The sequence below is a fragment of the Alosa sapidissima genome, chromosome 1 (genome assembly GCF_018492685.1).
Source record: "Alosa sapidissima isolate fAloSap1 chromosome 1, fAloSap1.pri, whole genome shotgun sequence".
In the NCBI taxonomy this organism is placed as follows: Eukaryota; Metazoa; Chordata; class Actinopteri; order Clupeiformes; family Clupeidae; genus Alosa; species Alosa sapidissima.
This window is the reverse complement of record NC_055957.1, coordinates 55913849-55929948: the sequence shown is the minus strand read 5'-3', so window position 1 is coordinate 55929948 and position 16100 is coordinate 55913849. Positions and strand designations below refer to the sequence as shown.

At 40.1% G+C, this 16100-nt stretch overlaps 1 protein-coding gene across 1 annotated transcript in view; it reads right to left on the bottom strand.

Annotated features, from left to right (window-relative positions):
• The window catches only part of znf644a (zinc finger protein 644a), a 90085-nt gene extending 75363 nt beyond the window's left edge, over positions 1-14722 (bottom strand). Inside the window, exon 1 of the mRNA XM_042101289.1 lies at positions 14588-14722. The gene's annotated coding sequence lies outside the window, so the exon portion shown is untranslated. The remainder of the gene's footprint in view (positions 1-14587) is intronic.
• Between the last annotated feature and the right edge of the window lie 1378 nt (positions 14723-16100).

Genomic DNA, 16100 nt, shown 5'->3' with positions numbered 1-16100 from the left:
GTGAAGTCTGTGTAGGGTTGGGGTGCAGGGGACACCCTGCTCACTTGAGACATCTACCGGTTGTTTGGGTTGTTCCAGCGTCACTGGAAAAATACAAATTAAAGTCGCGTGATACCGCGTGATCCCAGTTCGACTTGGCCAGCGAGTGAAGCTGGCCAAGTCGAAGCACTGCCCACTGTAATACTGTAGCCTAAATGGTGGATCATGGGTTTTGTAAACCGTGGCACCCCTAGTGTGTGTAGCTGGGTAGGTAGGTCATGGTACATGGTACAAAAATACAGAATTTAAAATAGTGTATAATTTTCCAATTTCTATAAGTTTGTATAATTTTTAAATGTTTGTTTTATTTGCAAGGTTGTGTTTGTTAAACTAAAAGTAGCAAGTGCTTTTAATTACTAATTCTGGATTTGTGCTTATTTTCAAGTACTTTTGGTAGTTAATGGCCCAGGGACCCAGCCGACATTCAGCCAACACTCAGTCAGATCAGTTTTATAGTGTGTGGCCCAGCACAGGCCCGGGGACCCAGCCGGCACCTAGCCAACACTTACAGAAACAATAAGCCATTTTACTGCGTGTGGGCCACACCTGGACCAGAGCATATTCTTTGGGTCTGTTCGAAACGGAAGACAGCTGCCTGCTGCCTGCCTCCCTCCCTAGACATGACTTTGGATTACATGCATATTTTAAAAATGAGCATAGCACTCTAGAATCTTTGGTTAACACTAGGGTATGATAGCAAAAGCCGGACATTAAACTAAACTAGACTGCATTTCCGGCGGGAACTGCGAAAGTGTGCTTGCCCTGGTCCGGTCACCAACGTGAGCAGACAGTGACATACGCTATGCTGAACCTGGCTTGATCCAAGCATTCTAACAGTGCCTTTCAGTGTTGGAGCAGTGGCAATACCTCAAAAGCTCTATTCAACTATTGCCTTGCGGGGTGAATGCGGTTCGTTGGATTTTACCTGTGGCCTGCCTTCGAATTTAGCTTCTATGACTAAAATCAAATCAATAAAATAAAACAACAGCAGTGATTGGCTGCAAAAATAAATAATGTCACGCGTCTTGCACCTCTCAAACTGGGCTATCAGGTAACCTAGAGAATTTCAATTTCATTGAAATTATGAAATATGACTAAGGCATTAAAATGCTGCTTGTTTGTCAGGATACTTTTTCACTGATTTATTTTAAAAATATGAGCTATGAGTGTGAATGTTATATATTCCATCCCCTAATTCTGTTTTACTGGTTTATTTGACAAATAATCTATATGGATTTGCTCTATAAAGACCTTATGTCTGTTTGGGATTGTTTTGAGAGCCTATTGATGTATCTCAGAATAAAGGAATGTCCATGAATGTATTTTACTTAACTCATTGAATGTAGCTGGATACTCATGAACACATGTCTCTAATAGCCACAGTAGGAGTAATTTTAGCAACACCGTATTTTGTGTGGCCCATAACGACCCAGTGGATCATGAAAATGTGCCAAAATTCACATTCCTTGCTTGTTGTTGGTACATTAATCCCATTCAGATTGCCACTTATCTGAGATGTAAGAGTTCAGTATAGGTTTAAGGTCTGGGGCAGGGATTTGACATTATGTGACTTCTTCATTGAGGGCTTGCTTAGCAGCACTGTCCGCTTTCTCATTTCCCCTCAGACCAACATGGCCTGGGACCCAGCAAAAAAACTACACTCAAGTTCTGGTTCTTTAGACGTTCTAGTTGATCAAGCTCAGCTTTGGTTGTACTTTTTGCGTGACATTAAAGCCTACTGGAAATATTTTTAATTGCAATTTAATTGAATGCAATTTACTTATACGATTAAATAAAATTAATTTATCCCTCTCACCCATAGTTTTCTATTTACAAATGTACATAGGTCTACTGTATTTACATTTATACATAGTTATTCTACTGATCTTTATACTATTCATCCTGCACATACTTATTCTTACTACTCTTATAATGTTGTTTCTGCACTACAATGACACCGTTTCTACACTGCACATAGCTGTATGTTATGTACATATCTGTTATATATTTGTCATATTGAATATCCATATTTATTCTGTTTTATTATATTCTGTTAATACACTGCATATATCTATATTATTATTTCTACTATTATTATGTTACTGCTACATCTACATACATTATTCTACTTATTGTATGAGATATATACTCTAAACCACCTTCTGTAAATCAACTGTATACTACTGTCTACATTGCACTATATTTCTTGACCTGTCTCTGTATATTTCATCACCTTTCTATACTTTGCATCACATTGAATGCATACTGTACATGAATCACAGCTAAGATCTTTGGTTGCTATGAAGGCCAGTTGTTCTAAATCAGTGGTCCCCAAACTACGGCCCGCCACCTCATTTTGGGTGGCCCCCCAAAACATGTCCATGGTATATAGCAACCGTCCCGCACGGGAGTACGACATCGTCAAACTATAACCTCCGCAATTTCCCCCATTCATTCTGTATGGCGAGTCTTAACAGTACACATGTAATATTCTTTTTGTCCACTGGTGGTTATTTTGGCGCTATTTCGCGTTTGCCATCAAAAACGGAATGAAATGTAGGCCTACCTGCAAAAAATGTAAGAGGCCTATGCTGACTGCATTAGTGCTCAAAAGTATTGTAAAAGTTTATCAATTAATTGTTAATAACTAACTAACTTCTATTCAAGTCATATTTCTGGGACTTTCTGGGATAATTATTTCTATTTTGTATTCACTCGTTCAAATGTTCATAGGCCTACAAAGAGGTCACAAGTTCAGGTGAGTGAAAGTTAGAATAGTGGTAATTTCAGACCACTTCAGCGCTTCATAAAATTCTCATAGTTTGAGAACTTTACATTTTCAGAGTTCACCCATTTTTAATAAAATATACTTTTGGGAATGCAAAAGTCTTTTTATTAGTATTATTTAATTTGAATTACACACTGATATGGCATGGCAATATAAACACAGCTAACAATGGTATTAAATTGCAATAGCCTATAGATTAAATGTAATGGAATATTCGACTAAGGTAGACTGCTGTTGTTCACAGCACTAAGCTATTTATGGTTACTGATATACTCCGAGTCTCTGGCCCTCTCTTAGAGCCAGGCATAGTAAGCTGGCCCTCGGAAGAAAAAGTTTGGGGACCACTGTTCTAAATGGATGGTTGCTATGGCCAAAGGCCAGTTTTATCTCTGCCGTTGTCAAGCGGGCATATCCTAACCTTATCTTATTTGATCTTATCTATTTTACTTAGCCTACTTCCATACAGCGAGTCCCATTAAGAAGTGGCCACTTCATTCACACTTACCGTGATCCACGCAGCAACATTATTAAATGAATCTGTCACCATATGCCTATGCCATAGTTTGCAAGGAGGAGAACATTTTAATTTGATTCACAATGAAACGTTACATTTAATGTACATGTTGACAATGAGTAGGCTAGTTTTGGTTGTTGTTGGTGGGGTTACTGCATCCCTTAGTTATGCCTACAATGCAAAATTGTTCCCTCGCGATTGTTATCTCCTGCAGACGCATTTCAAAACATCGAGACGTGAAATGCCACCACAAAAAATTGTTCGGTCTTAGTGAGTTAGGAGTCTTCGCGACTTCTTTTAAGCGGTCACAGACTCAGGCGCTACTTTTAGGGCTAAAATGCTTCCTGAATTACTCTTAGTAAAAAAAAAAAATAGGAGTCCTAAAGTTACGAGTACAAGCATCTCATATCAAATGACCATGGCATCACGCTAAGCAACATAAATCCCATACAGCAACATCTCCTCCCTAGCTTCTAGCCACACAAGAAATGAATAATGTTAAATCTCTGCTTAGCATGCTTCTCCGCTTAGCATTCTAATAACAGAAGGGGCACATTTATGTTGACCACTACCATGTGACTCATTATATCTGTAACTGTATAAAACACTTACTTTCATAAAGGACGCACACCATCCAGCACATACACATGGAAACCGATATTTTAGGCACTTGGCCACGAACTCAAAACGTGTCTCTCTGAAGCTCTGTTCTAGAATCTTTGCTCTGTTGATCCCAGAGTTGCTAGGCAACAACAAATAAACGAAATGACAGTCTTTGATACCAATGGTATCAAAAGTGTACGAGTGATTACGAATGGATGTGTGTGGTTTGCAATTAGAAATAACATTTCCAATAATTTCCCATGATAAATTACATATTTGCACCTTCCTTACTTATGAAGCTCACTAATGCCACCGTATTTCAACGTTGCCACCTAGCGTTCAGATGCATTTAACATTAACGTGACATTGCTTGCTTATTCTTTCGTCAACTCCATGCTTTTAGGAAAACAATCTTTTTATCATAGTACCCTCTTCAATGAGCAATTACCAGCTGGTTTTTGTAACAGAGATAGCTGTTTATTGTCCCTAGGTTTACAGAAACACCTATTCATATTAATACGTAGCCTATGGAGTGCTGTCGACCACTGTTCATTACGGCCCAGAATGCCTTGCATGTCTTTACAACAAAACAACACAGTAAAACCTTAATGCCCGTAAACATATGCATTTGCATACTTGTAACATTTTTAATAATACTCTCCCATCATGATATTTAACAATAATGAAAAATGTAATTTGAATACCGTCAATGTGAAAATAACTGTACTATGTCAGCAATAAATAGCTAATGTTCACCTTGCCATTTCAGTTCGTAAGTCCATACTATCCCATGGCTGAGCAAGGATTTCATGGTTAGGCAAGGCTGCCCCATAGACATTGTGGCTGCCCAGAGACATTGTGCATACTTGGAAGGCATTGTGATAGAAGGTGAATGGTGAGTTACCAAATACCTTTGGGTGGTTTGTGAAATGATGGAAACTTTTGGAATATTTCTTTTTTTTTTTTTTTTAGCTTGTGCACCCTCACATTGGAGTCCCGAGTTCAAATACAAAATGTGGTATCGATATGTGACAGTGTTCCTGAGATATGGACGACTTCCTGTTTTATGACTTCCGGAAAATCAAAAATCCTTCCGGTAACTTTTGTGAGGCTTGGTCCAAGGATAATGTACGTCAAGTTTCGTGGCGTTCGGACCAAATTTGTGACCTGTGAAAATTTAGTTTCGCTTTCTGTTCAATCCAATATGGCGGACGAACGACACTCCACGTAATTAGCTAGTAACACTTTACTTGACAGTATCGACATAAGAGTGACATGACACTGTCATGACGCATGAACCCTAACCCTAATCCTAACCTCTAACCCTTACTTGTTATGACAAAAACCGAATGTCACTTAACCCTTTAGGCGCCAGAGGTTTTTTTCCGAAACGATCAATTTTGACATCTTCATTTCAAAAGGCTATATCTTAAAAGTGATAAGAGATAGAGACTTTCTGTAAATTAGAGAAATATTAAGGATGACCCAAAGTGTATGTAGAGATTAAATGTTTATATCTAATTTGCATATTATGACGTCATATGGTGGCGGCCATCTTGGATTATAGAATTTTCATGAAAAGTTGCATGTTTGAATGATAAAATGCACCACTTCTTTCCCCCCAAAATGTCCCTCACCTTCTGTATGCTATATTGCACAATACTGAATGCTCAGGTAAATAGTAAGTAGTGAACAAACTGTGTAAATCATTACTAATAAATGGCAGAAACAAACCAAATGCATGTAGCGGTAGACTGGCCTTTTGCTGTAGAGATTTTCCATTTACTACATACAGTAGGCACTCTGATTCCATGTATGGGGCACATATATATTATTCAGATGACACACAAACACAAGTAGACAAGACCTGTTTAGTTCAAAAGCTCATTTGCCACGGCAAGGCACAGATCAGGAGTGAGATGACGAGACAAGACAAGAGACAATGTTAGTATTTTTTTTCTTTTTGTTGTTTTTGTTGATGTTTTTTTGTTTTTTTTCTTAGCTGACAAAGACACACACTTCACAAGGACATGAACACACAAAAAGGAACACATAGTGTACTGTATGTCCTAAATGATCAGGGAAGTAGATAGCAAATCAACAGTGTAAATCATTACTAAATGGCTGACTTTTTTTTTTTTTATGTAGCAGGCCTTTTGCTGTAGAGATAATGACTCCCTATCCCTATCCATACAGGGCCGGCATTCCCATCATCTTGTGATAGACTATGCATGACCTAATGTGTGTGTGTGTGTGTGTGTGTGTGTGTGTGGGAGAGGGAGAGAGCGTGTCACCACCTCCACCATGCGAGCAGCATGGCCAGATCTGCCTCGCGCGCGCCGAGTGGAGAGAATTTGCGCAGCTCGGACTAGGCCTACTGTCATTCTCATTGCGACTCCCCACACTGCCACTACGTTCCCCCCTAACTGTCCTATGAGCACTTCGACCTCGTCTAACATACCCAGTGGCATTAGACAAAGGCTCCACCACGTTACTGTCGCCGCGATTGTGGAGAGGCACACGTTCAGAAGACAGAAGCTAGCGCTATGGATATTAGGCTACCTCCAGCCTCGTTCGCCACACCACTAACACCCTGCTAACTTCCCGATGAACACTCCGAACCCGTGAAACATTATTCCCACCAGTGACATTGGGCAAACGATTCAACGTTTGTGCTTGGTGTAAGCTAAACTATGGAGTAAACTCTCACTTTGTCCAGCTGCATCATTGCAAGGCAGGGACGCATCTGAAGCCTCACTAAACGAATCACCGTCATTTTCTGAAGGCAGATATTCCCCTTCAGAATCAGGGTCCGCGAATAGAAGACCCAACACTTCATTTCAGGTAAACTTTTTTGATGCCATTAGACGATAATCTAATGCAAATACTCGCTGACGTTGACAATATCGCTCTGACAAAGTGGCTCACACGCACACTAGCTCCGGTATTTCATACACTGATTCAATGCGCTGTAGCTAGAAACTTTTGTTTAAAGCGTGTCCTTTTTTCGACTCGGGGATGACGTATGACATGTCTGCCATCTAGTGGAGTGGAAGTCGAACGAAATATGACACCCTATTTGACTAAATCGGCCGTTTTATTCAGTACCGCATCTTGTCGACTATAGTCGCCTGTGGCGCCTAGAGGGTTAATACCAGAAGCGTTATGTCATACGTTTATGACTTGTTTATGACACATTCATGACAGTGTCATGTCACTCTTATGTCGATTAGGGCTTTGACTTTTGCCCAAAAATCATATTCGAAGTTCGTTTGATTATTAATATTAAAATTTGAATATATTCGAATATGTATTAATAATATTTTAACCATTAAATGTCTTCCGTAAGACCGATATTGGTATCAAACTTAAGTTCTATTTGTTCTGTCCACCAGAGGGCAGTGTATCAGTCAATGTCAATAGACTACGTGCACGAAAGGCTGAGTAAATGCGTGTGTCAAAATTGTTATTATTGAGCATAGGGCTGGGCGATACAACGATAGCAATATGTATAGCACATGTAATCGATATCAATAAAAAATACGTTCGATAGAACATTCATAATTAAAAGCAACACACACCTCCTGCCTTACGTTGTCCATAAATAAATTAGGCTAAATATATCTTGCATTGTAGTATGTCAAACTCTACCAGAGTAGGCGGCAGAAGTAGGCCTAACGTTACCTCAACACAGACTCTCCTTGCCCCGTGCACTCTCTCTCTCTCTCCGTCTCAACAGGCGCATCCCTCCTCAGCATGCACATGTAATCCAAACATTAATCGTGCAAGACGACTGGCTGAATTGCTATTAAATCCGGTTAGCATCATTAGCACGCAGCACGAATTTATTAAAAACTACTGCATTCAAATTGACTGCTAAATTCTAATCATCTCAATCCCAATGCAAATGGAAAAGTATTTTCCAAGACTCAAACGGGCCTGTCCAAGGAGAAAAAGTATTCAATTGAAACTTAAACACACGTGGGGAAACTGAACAGTCTAACCATAGACTATGATAAACTAGCAAATTAAGCTAACGTTACTTTGTTTACAATATTTCCAGGCTTCAACCAGTGCTGCTTTTCATTCAGAATTATCTGCACATTTATGTATTTGAGTGTTTTTAATGATTGTGTTGCCATTTCTTTTCCCTGTTTGCTTTGATTGATAACTAAGGTGATTAAAATCAGAGGAAGGTTAAGTTTAAAATAAAAATGTCTATGTGGGAGCTGCTCACTAAGTGCGAACCAGCCAGGATGCTAACCTACAGGAGCCCAGATGGCCAATAACAGCCTTGCTAATGAGCTCGCGATTTCACTTCAGAAGGCATGAATAAAACCTCGGAATCTGAATTGAAAACAACGTTTAGGCTACAACCAAATACATTTACAAAAAAATATTTCCATAGGCTACAGGTTCGAATATTAAGAGATCCCTAAAATTCGTTCGAATATCTTTAATTTTTAAAATAATCGAATTATATTCGAATAACGAAGTTCGGAGTCAAAGCCCTAATGTCGATACAGTGTCAAGTAAAGTGTAACCAATTAGCTTACGTAAGCTAGCAGGCTAACGGTATAAATTAGTTTTACGGGCGGCAGATATATCAGACCAGACGCTATCAGATGGTAAACATTTCAACAGATTCAGCAGCCATTGCTGAGGTCACCCGCCATCTCTGTTTACTTTTCACAGCTGTTTCAGACGTTGCCGCAAACGATTATGGGAGGGAACATGAAGTGTGCATCAATGCTGCCTCCAAAATTACCATTATCAGGAAATCTTAAGATATCTTACGGTATGTGGAAACATACCGAAATTTCGCGTCGCACTCATTGAGGTTGAATGGAGACGAAATTCACCCTGGTTGGGCGAAATGAAACCGAATCGCCGAGGCAAGCGAAACAAAGTTGGCCAAAGTTTAACTTTATTTAAATGAGGACCATTCGAGAACCAATCAGGTCTGCGTCTTTGTGTTTGGAGGCGGGAGTTACAAAAAAGTCTGACCAAGATGGCGGAGACTACCTGAGCTGTAACACGAAAATTTGTATGTGATTAAAATGTTTCTACACGAACATTGGCACTTGTATCAACACGAATTGTGGTTTATATGCCACACAAACTTAGTCAGAGCACATACACCACTAAATAGACCACTATATATGTTAGTTTAAGCACTCGATCTTTTTAGCTAACTGACAGGCGAAATGCTAGTATTTTAGGACATTGGATTGCATTGTAAACCTAGCTAGACAGCTAGGCTACATGCTGCAACACAGGTATGAAATATATTATGTCTTATTGACCTTGTTGTTTCTATGAACATGAATTGTTGTTTATAGGCAACATCAACTTAGTCGAGGTATAAAGACCCCTGGATATCTTCATTAAATACTTAAACGTTTGAATTAGCTGATTAGCTCGCTTGCCACCACTGGCTAGACACTGCAGTCAAAAGGTTAGCGGTTTCGCCGTCACGCCCCCGAGGTGAAATTTCGCTGGCCGAAAATCGCGAGGTGTTTCGCTGTGTGGAAACCCACCGTTAGAAGGCAGCAAAATTAGTTTTTTTTCGGTTTCAAACCGCACTTGCTGCCTCGCTCCCCAGTTAGATATCTTAAAAGACAGCAGTTTTTCCCGTTTCGAACAGACCCTTTGTGTCAGTTAAAGTGTGTCAGTAATTGTCTCTGCGAAACACTCTGGCAATGAGTAATGATCACGTTACTTTTGGCACTTGTATCATGACGAGCCAATCACATCGGTGTATCTGATATAGTCTAGGCAAGCCAGAGGCGAGCTAAACAGATGACAGTCGTAGTGTTATCCAATTGCGTTGAAGCCCGCAATCACCCACCAAACACAGGACGTAGTGACTACGTAACTAGTTGGTCGTTGTTTGGTCACCGCGACGAGACTAAGATTCGGCATCGTTGCTACGTGACAGTTACGTGGTGGAGACAATGTTGCCATTTCGTGCCGTGAATTACGTTGTCACGATGTCGCTATCTTGTCCCGTGATTACGTTGTCAGTTCGTAACGTGAATAACGGAGCTGCTACGTCGTCACCTGGTTCTACTCATAAGGTCCGTTAATGCCACCTGGGAATATTGTTACACCACCCAGGGCTCTACAGTGCGCCCATTTCACTCGCACATGCGAGTAAAAATAATTGCGTGCGATTGCAAAAAAATATTTAGCCGCACTGGTGCGAATGACTTCTAGCCAAGTCAATGTTTGCCTACAAAATACACCGCAACATCGCAAAACATTACTGGTGTGAACCATAAAATCACGTCACCAATATAGCATAAAAACTACACCTCCCATCAACGTTAGCAGTTTTCGCGTTGTGACTCGCTAGTTGCTTCTATCAAATTCAAGGATGCGCAGAAAAAGCGGAAAGTTAGACTAGCCAGCCAAGATCCCAAGTAGGCTAGAATTAATTTCTTCAATCCACTGAATTCATCGGATATATGAGGAACAGGATAAGATTCTGAGAATGCAATGAGAGAAGGAAAAGGTAACATGCATTTTAGCCCAGTTGATGTATTGGGTGCAATATGCAAAATATAGCTGTAGCGAACAGGCACAAAAGTAGCCTCCCGTAATAGTCTCCCATTTTCTTCAAAGAGAGAACGCTGCAGACAACTCCAGGCATCCATGCATGCTTGCTTGTTTTACACCGAATACAAGCTGAAGTGCAAAACAAAAGTATGCATAGGCCTACCATTTGCCAACTGCCCCCATCAATGCAGATATTTCAAATAGATATAAATATCACTGATTAGACTATGTTGGGTTTTGTGGAAGAGAAAATTCACGGTTTTAGTAGTAGGCCTAGTATTGGGCAGTATGCAGTCAGATAGGTCACCCATGGGCATATTAGGATTAGCTACAGGTGGATTCACAAATAAATAAATTGGCCTAGGGACCTACATTTGACAGGATAGCCTACTTCAGGCTATATGCAAATATGGCAATGCATTATATTATTATACATTAACAAAATGTAGAAAAATAGACCGGACTGAAAATAAAGTATGCACTGATGTTCTTTAACTGTTGGCTGCAGTGTAAAGTTACATTATGTGTAAGTTAAGTACAGAACTGACTGTGCCCCCAGATTTTTGTCTGTGCTCCTAAATTTTTTAACTTGGGCACACAAGTGTTCTTGGAAAAAAATGTTAGTGTAGAGCCCTGACCACCTGTTATGCCGTTGTTTTCCCCACTGCGAGTGTTCATTATGTGCTTTACCATCGGAATGTGTGGAAAACATGGATGATACAGGTGAAAGCATAGGCTATGCTCACTAATCTTAAATAAACAACTGTATTTGCTTAAAGACATTGTGTAAGACGTTTGCGAAGCAATTTTAAAGTGACAAAAAAAGGCGAATTCCCAAGTTCACATTAAAATTGTTAAATAAACATGCATATATGCGCAATTTGAATTTCCCCAACACACACACACACATATATATATATATTATCTACAAACATTCTGCATCAAACAGATACAGTAAAATGTATGAGCTTGCACAATTGAGGATACCAGCCTCGACTTCATAATTGAGCAAAAGTGTGTATGTATATATACATATATATAGGCACCATTGAGAGCATCCTCTCCAGCTGTATCGCTGTGTGGGGCGGAAGCTGCACTGAATAAAACAGGAAAGCCCTGCAGCGCATAGTGAACACAGCTGGAAGGATTATTGGTGCTTCACTCCCCTCCCTGAAGGACATTTAAGTGCGCCACATACTCGACGCACCCGACCTGTAGCGCGACAATGTGACGTCACAGAAGCGCCGTAACCATTTATACTCACGCGTCATGGTCACGACACTAGTTGCAATATTCTCCTGAACAGAGGTGTCGCTGTTGTGAAAAGATTAACGCTAACTACGTTAGACAGCAGAAGAAGCTGCATTAAGAAACACTAGTAGCAGAGAATGTAAACGGGCTCTGCTATTAGCTAGCCTCTGTGATGGTACTTCAGACTTTGGTTGCTACTATTCACAACTACCACCATCATTATCATCTAGTTTCCAAGGTGTGCGCACAAGTAGATAGATAGATAGATAGAGATAGATAGATACTTTAGTCATCCCGAGGGAAATTTGAATAATTTAAACAGTTTAGTTAGCTGGCTAGCTAGCTAGCAGCTGGCTGAGTTTGTGTAATTTCCTGAAGTGGAAAGAGATTTTGTTCAGGCCTTAATAGATATCCTTTGTTTGAAAATAAATCGTTTCTATTCTTTCCTCTTAATTCCATGTGTTGCAACTCTCGCTGGTAACTTTATTAACTTATCCAGCAAACTATTACAAATTCACGACTGTAACAAAACACTGCAACTCTCGCTTGCCCTCGAACTAGTCCATCTTCCTGTTTCCGCTTTGTCGCGCTCGTCGGAAAAAAAATGAGTGGTGCGCTACCTCGCGCTACCTGGCTAAAATCCTGGCGCGCCAGCAAGATCTACGTCATTTTGACGTCACGGTGTCGCGCTAACGGTCGGGTGCGTCGAGTATGTAGAACGCCTTACACCTCCCACCTCACCCGCAAGGCGACCACAATTGTGAGTGATGCATGTCACCCCGCTCACAATTTGTTTGATCTACTGCCCTCTGGGAAGAGGTACAGAAGTCTGCGCTCTCGCACCACCAGACTCACCAACAGCTTTATACACCAGGCTGTTAGGATGCTGAACTCTCTCCCCCCTCCACCCTCAGCTACATAACATCCTGGACTTTGGACCCACAATGGCTGCCTTGCACTACTCCACTTGCACTACTCCACTTGCACACTTTGCAACTTGTTGTTGTTTGTCCTGTTGTCCTGAAAATACTTCTGAACACACTTCTGCTGCTCTTACATAACTTGCACCACTATGCCACTCGCATACTTAGGTCAAACAGAACTACCTCAGCCATTTATTGGCCTGACTTTTGCACTATTATATTGACTGTCTACTGTATGCACAATTGCACAATTTCAACCCAAATTTTGCTGCTCTAATTTCTTCATTGTATGTGCCTTCTTATTTACTTTTTATATTGTTTACTTGAATGTTATGTTTGTCTGTGGACCAAATTGGTAAAATATGTCTTGTCTCCACCGTGGGATAGTGGGAAACGTAATTTCGATCTCTTTGTATGTCTTGACATGTGAAGAAATTGACAATAAAGCAGACTTTGATATGCATGTGTAATATATACTGCTCAAAATAAAATTAAGCTAACACTTCAATCATACACTGGATCGGTACTCTGACACTGTTTGGTTCTGAGCACAAGTAAAACTTTTGAGGCGAGTGTTTTATTTTGCAAGAACTGTCAGACATTCTGTGACTGTAGTTTGAGAATGAAGAAAAGGGTGGAAGGTTTCAAAAAATGTGTTTTAACAATTGTGGAAAACCTAAGTGTTCCCTTAATTTTTTTGAGCAGTATACATGAACTAGGACATTGCATGTGGGTGATCAGTTTCCTATACTGATAAGCACTTCATTCACAAGAATAATGGAGACATGGCCATCAGAACAAGATATGGAGAAACATTTAAGTGCCTGAAATAATCAACATCAAGGTTTAGTTAAGGAAAAGTGATCATTACACATTTTTAATTAAAAATTAGCTGGCACTTTGAGCACATTACAGTCCACTATTGCATACATGTTACTGGGGTGAATGAACATTACATCAAGAGAGAACAGAGTAACTGATTTAAAATACAATTTATGTACTATTTAAGTACTTGTGAGTCCAGTCAATAACAATATCAAACACAAATGAGAGAGAATATGAATACAGCTAGTAACAGTGGTCGTATTATGTTATCCAATTGCGTGCAGTGAGATTTTCAAATGCACGCTTGGTGCCACCCCTCGAGTTGGGTCATTACATTATTTGTGGCAAGACCCTTAATCTTTATAGATTACCAGGGTCTGGAATCTCCAAACTATGAAAAACTATCGAAGGAACGCAGAACACTATCCCCCTCAGGTGGACCACCGAGGAAAAGACTTTTAATAAAGTGGGGGGAATTTGGATCTAATTATTAATAATACATTTGATTTGTTATAGCGCCTTTCAAAGCACTCAAGGTTGCTTTAGAGAGTAGGAACACAGTCAAAAGAATAATCAGTCCATCTTGAAATCTAGATTCAGCCCTGCATTTTGTGTTGTGCGCCGACCATCTTCCCTAATGTCCCATATCAGATAATTATAATTGCATGTTATTGATCTGGCGATTTTCGACCGGGTGGAAATCTGTTTGACGGATCTGCCAGAAAATTAAAACGAGCCCTCAGATAGTTCTTAGTTCTAGGGTCTTACAGATTTCTGACCAAATAGCTCACAGTGCGCTTACTTTGCAGGTGTCGATATAATTTAAAAGTAGCTGATAGGCGAGATCTGCACGCATGCATTTGGCAAGACCTAGTCGAACATCACATTTGATCGACTACTGTAATTCCTGACCGAGGATGATACCGAACGTTAACGTTAACTTATTGCTTCATTCGGCTTCCCTAACTGTTCATTGTCATAAGCTGCAAACGTTAGCTGCTAGCTAACGTTTTACACATGACCGATGTATTGCAGAGCGATCATGTGTTAGTTCAGCTACATTACTGATGGGATACCACTTACCTTTCTCCAGCGAAAATGCGAACATCACCAACTGTGCGAAATTAATTTGTAAAGATCCAGCGCCTCTTCCATCTAAACCAACGCCGCCATATTTGCCTATCGTGATGATTTCTGGGAGTGGGCGGCGATTTGGTTGTAGACTAGCTGGTTGTGGTTGTGGCTCAGAGGAGGAAAAGTGAAAACCAGCACCCCTAGTGGTTTCGTTACTATCGAAGAGCAGCTCCAATGTTAAGTAGCCTATAGACCTAGTTTTCCAAAAAATATCAAGCCATCAAAAATATTTTTCAGTGTGTAAACGGTAATAATTTACTAACTGTGAAAATGTCAGACCCTATTTTGCCTTCTTTTAAAATAAACAAAATTGCTCCTTTCGTTTCATAGGTCAAATTCAAGACTCTTTTCCAGTGGTTCCATGTTGGTGGAATGAGTTGCCCAGTGCTCTCCGTTCCTGTGATAGTTTTGGGTCTTTTAAGAGTGGTCAGAGCCCGTCTACGGAGAGCCTTGGCACTTCCTATTAAGCCTCATTGTATCGACATTGGTTGCAGTTCCATTAGAATTCCACTGGGGGTGATCGCGGGCGAGTGCAGGTTGAATGGGGGTCTATGGAGCTAGACGGCTAAATGTATCTCTTTCACCCGCTTGTCGTAGAAGAATCGTAGATTTTATTGTAGTTTATGCAGGTTCAATATAGATTTAAGATCTAAAGTTGAATGAACGAGTACTTATGTCCTTTTCATTTCTTACAGGTTGGGTCGTTGTTGCCCATATCACGCTAGCATTGTGCTAATGAATGACGTCATTGACATATTTGAAAGGCTTTTTATAATAACAATAATAATAATAATAAGCTTTATTTGTATAGCACCTTTCATACACAGAATGCAGCTCAAAGTGCTTTACATTTGAAGCATGTAACACAATGATAGTCAGTCAGTCATTATCAATCACTTTTCTTTGCTGTTTATGATCTACTCAGCAACATATCAAAAATATAGAAAATGACGTCATAAGACTGGCAGCCTTAACCCTCTTACCCCCCACAAGCACACCATATGGCAACTGTGGCAAGGAAAAACTCCCATATTCCAGGAAGAAACCTTGAGCAGAACCTGACTTAAGAAGACTTACGTGACTTCAAAAAATATAACAATCAACAGTGTGTATTTTCTTTGCCTCTCCTAGCGAATGTAACATTCAAATTACTACTCAAAAAATTATATCCAGAGAAAAGTGGATATTGAGGGGTAAAGTTCCATAGACCTCCATGCATTCTGCACTCGCCTGCGAGCGCCCTCAAGTGGAATCTGAGGAGGAACTGCAACCAGTCCAGAAACCGGAAGTAACCAGACAGTGCCAATTCTCTTCCTATTAGACATTCTCTGGAGTGGTCTAAAGGCATATTTGTTCAAACTGCATTTAGTTCTTTAAGAGCTTCTCATGCGTTACAGTTTGTATTGTTTATTTTCATTAGGCTATTCTTTTTTGACATTGTTGTTTTTATTGATATTGTAGG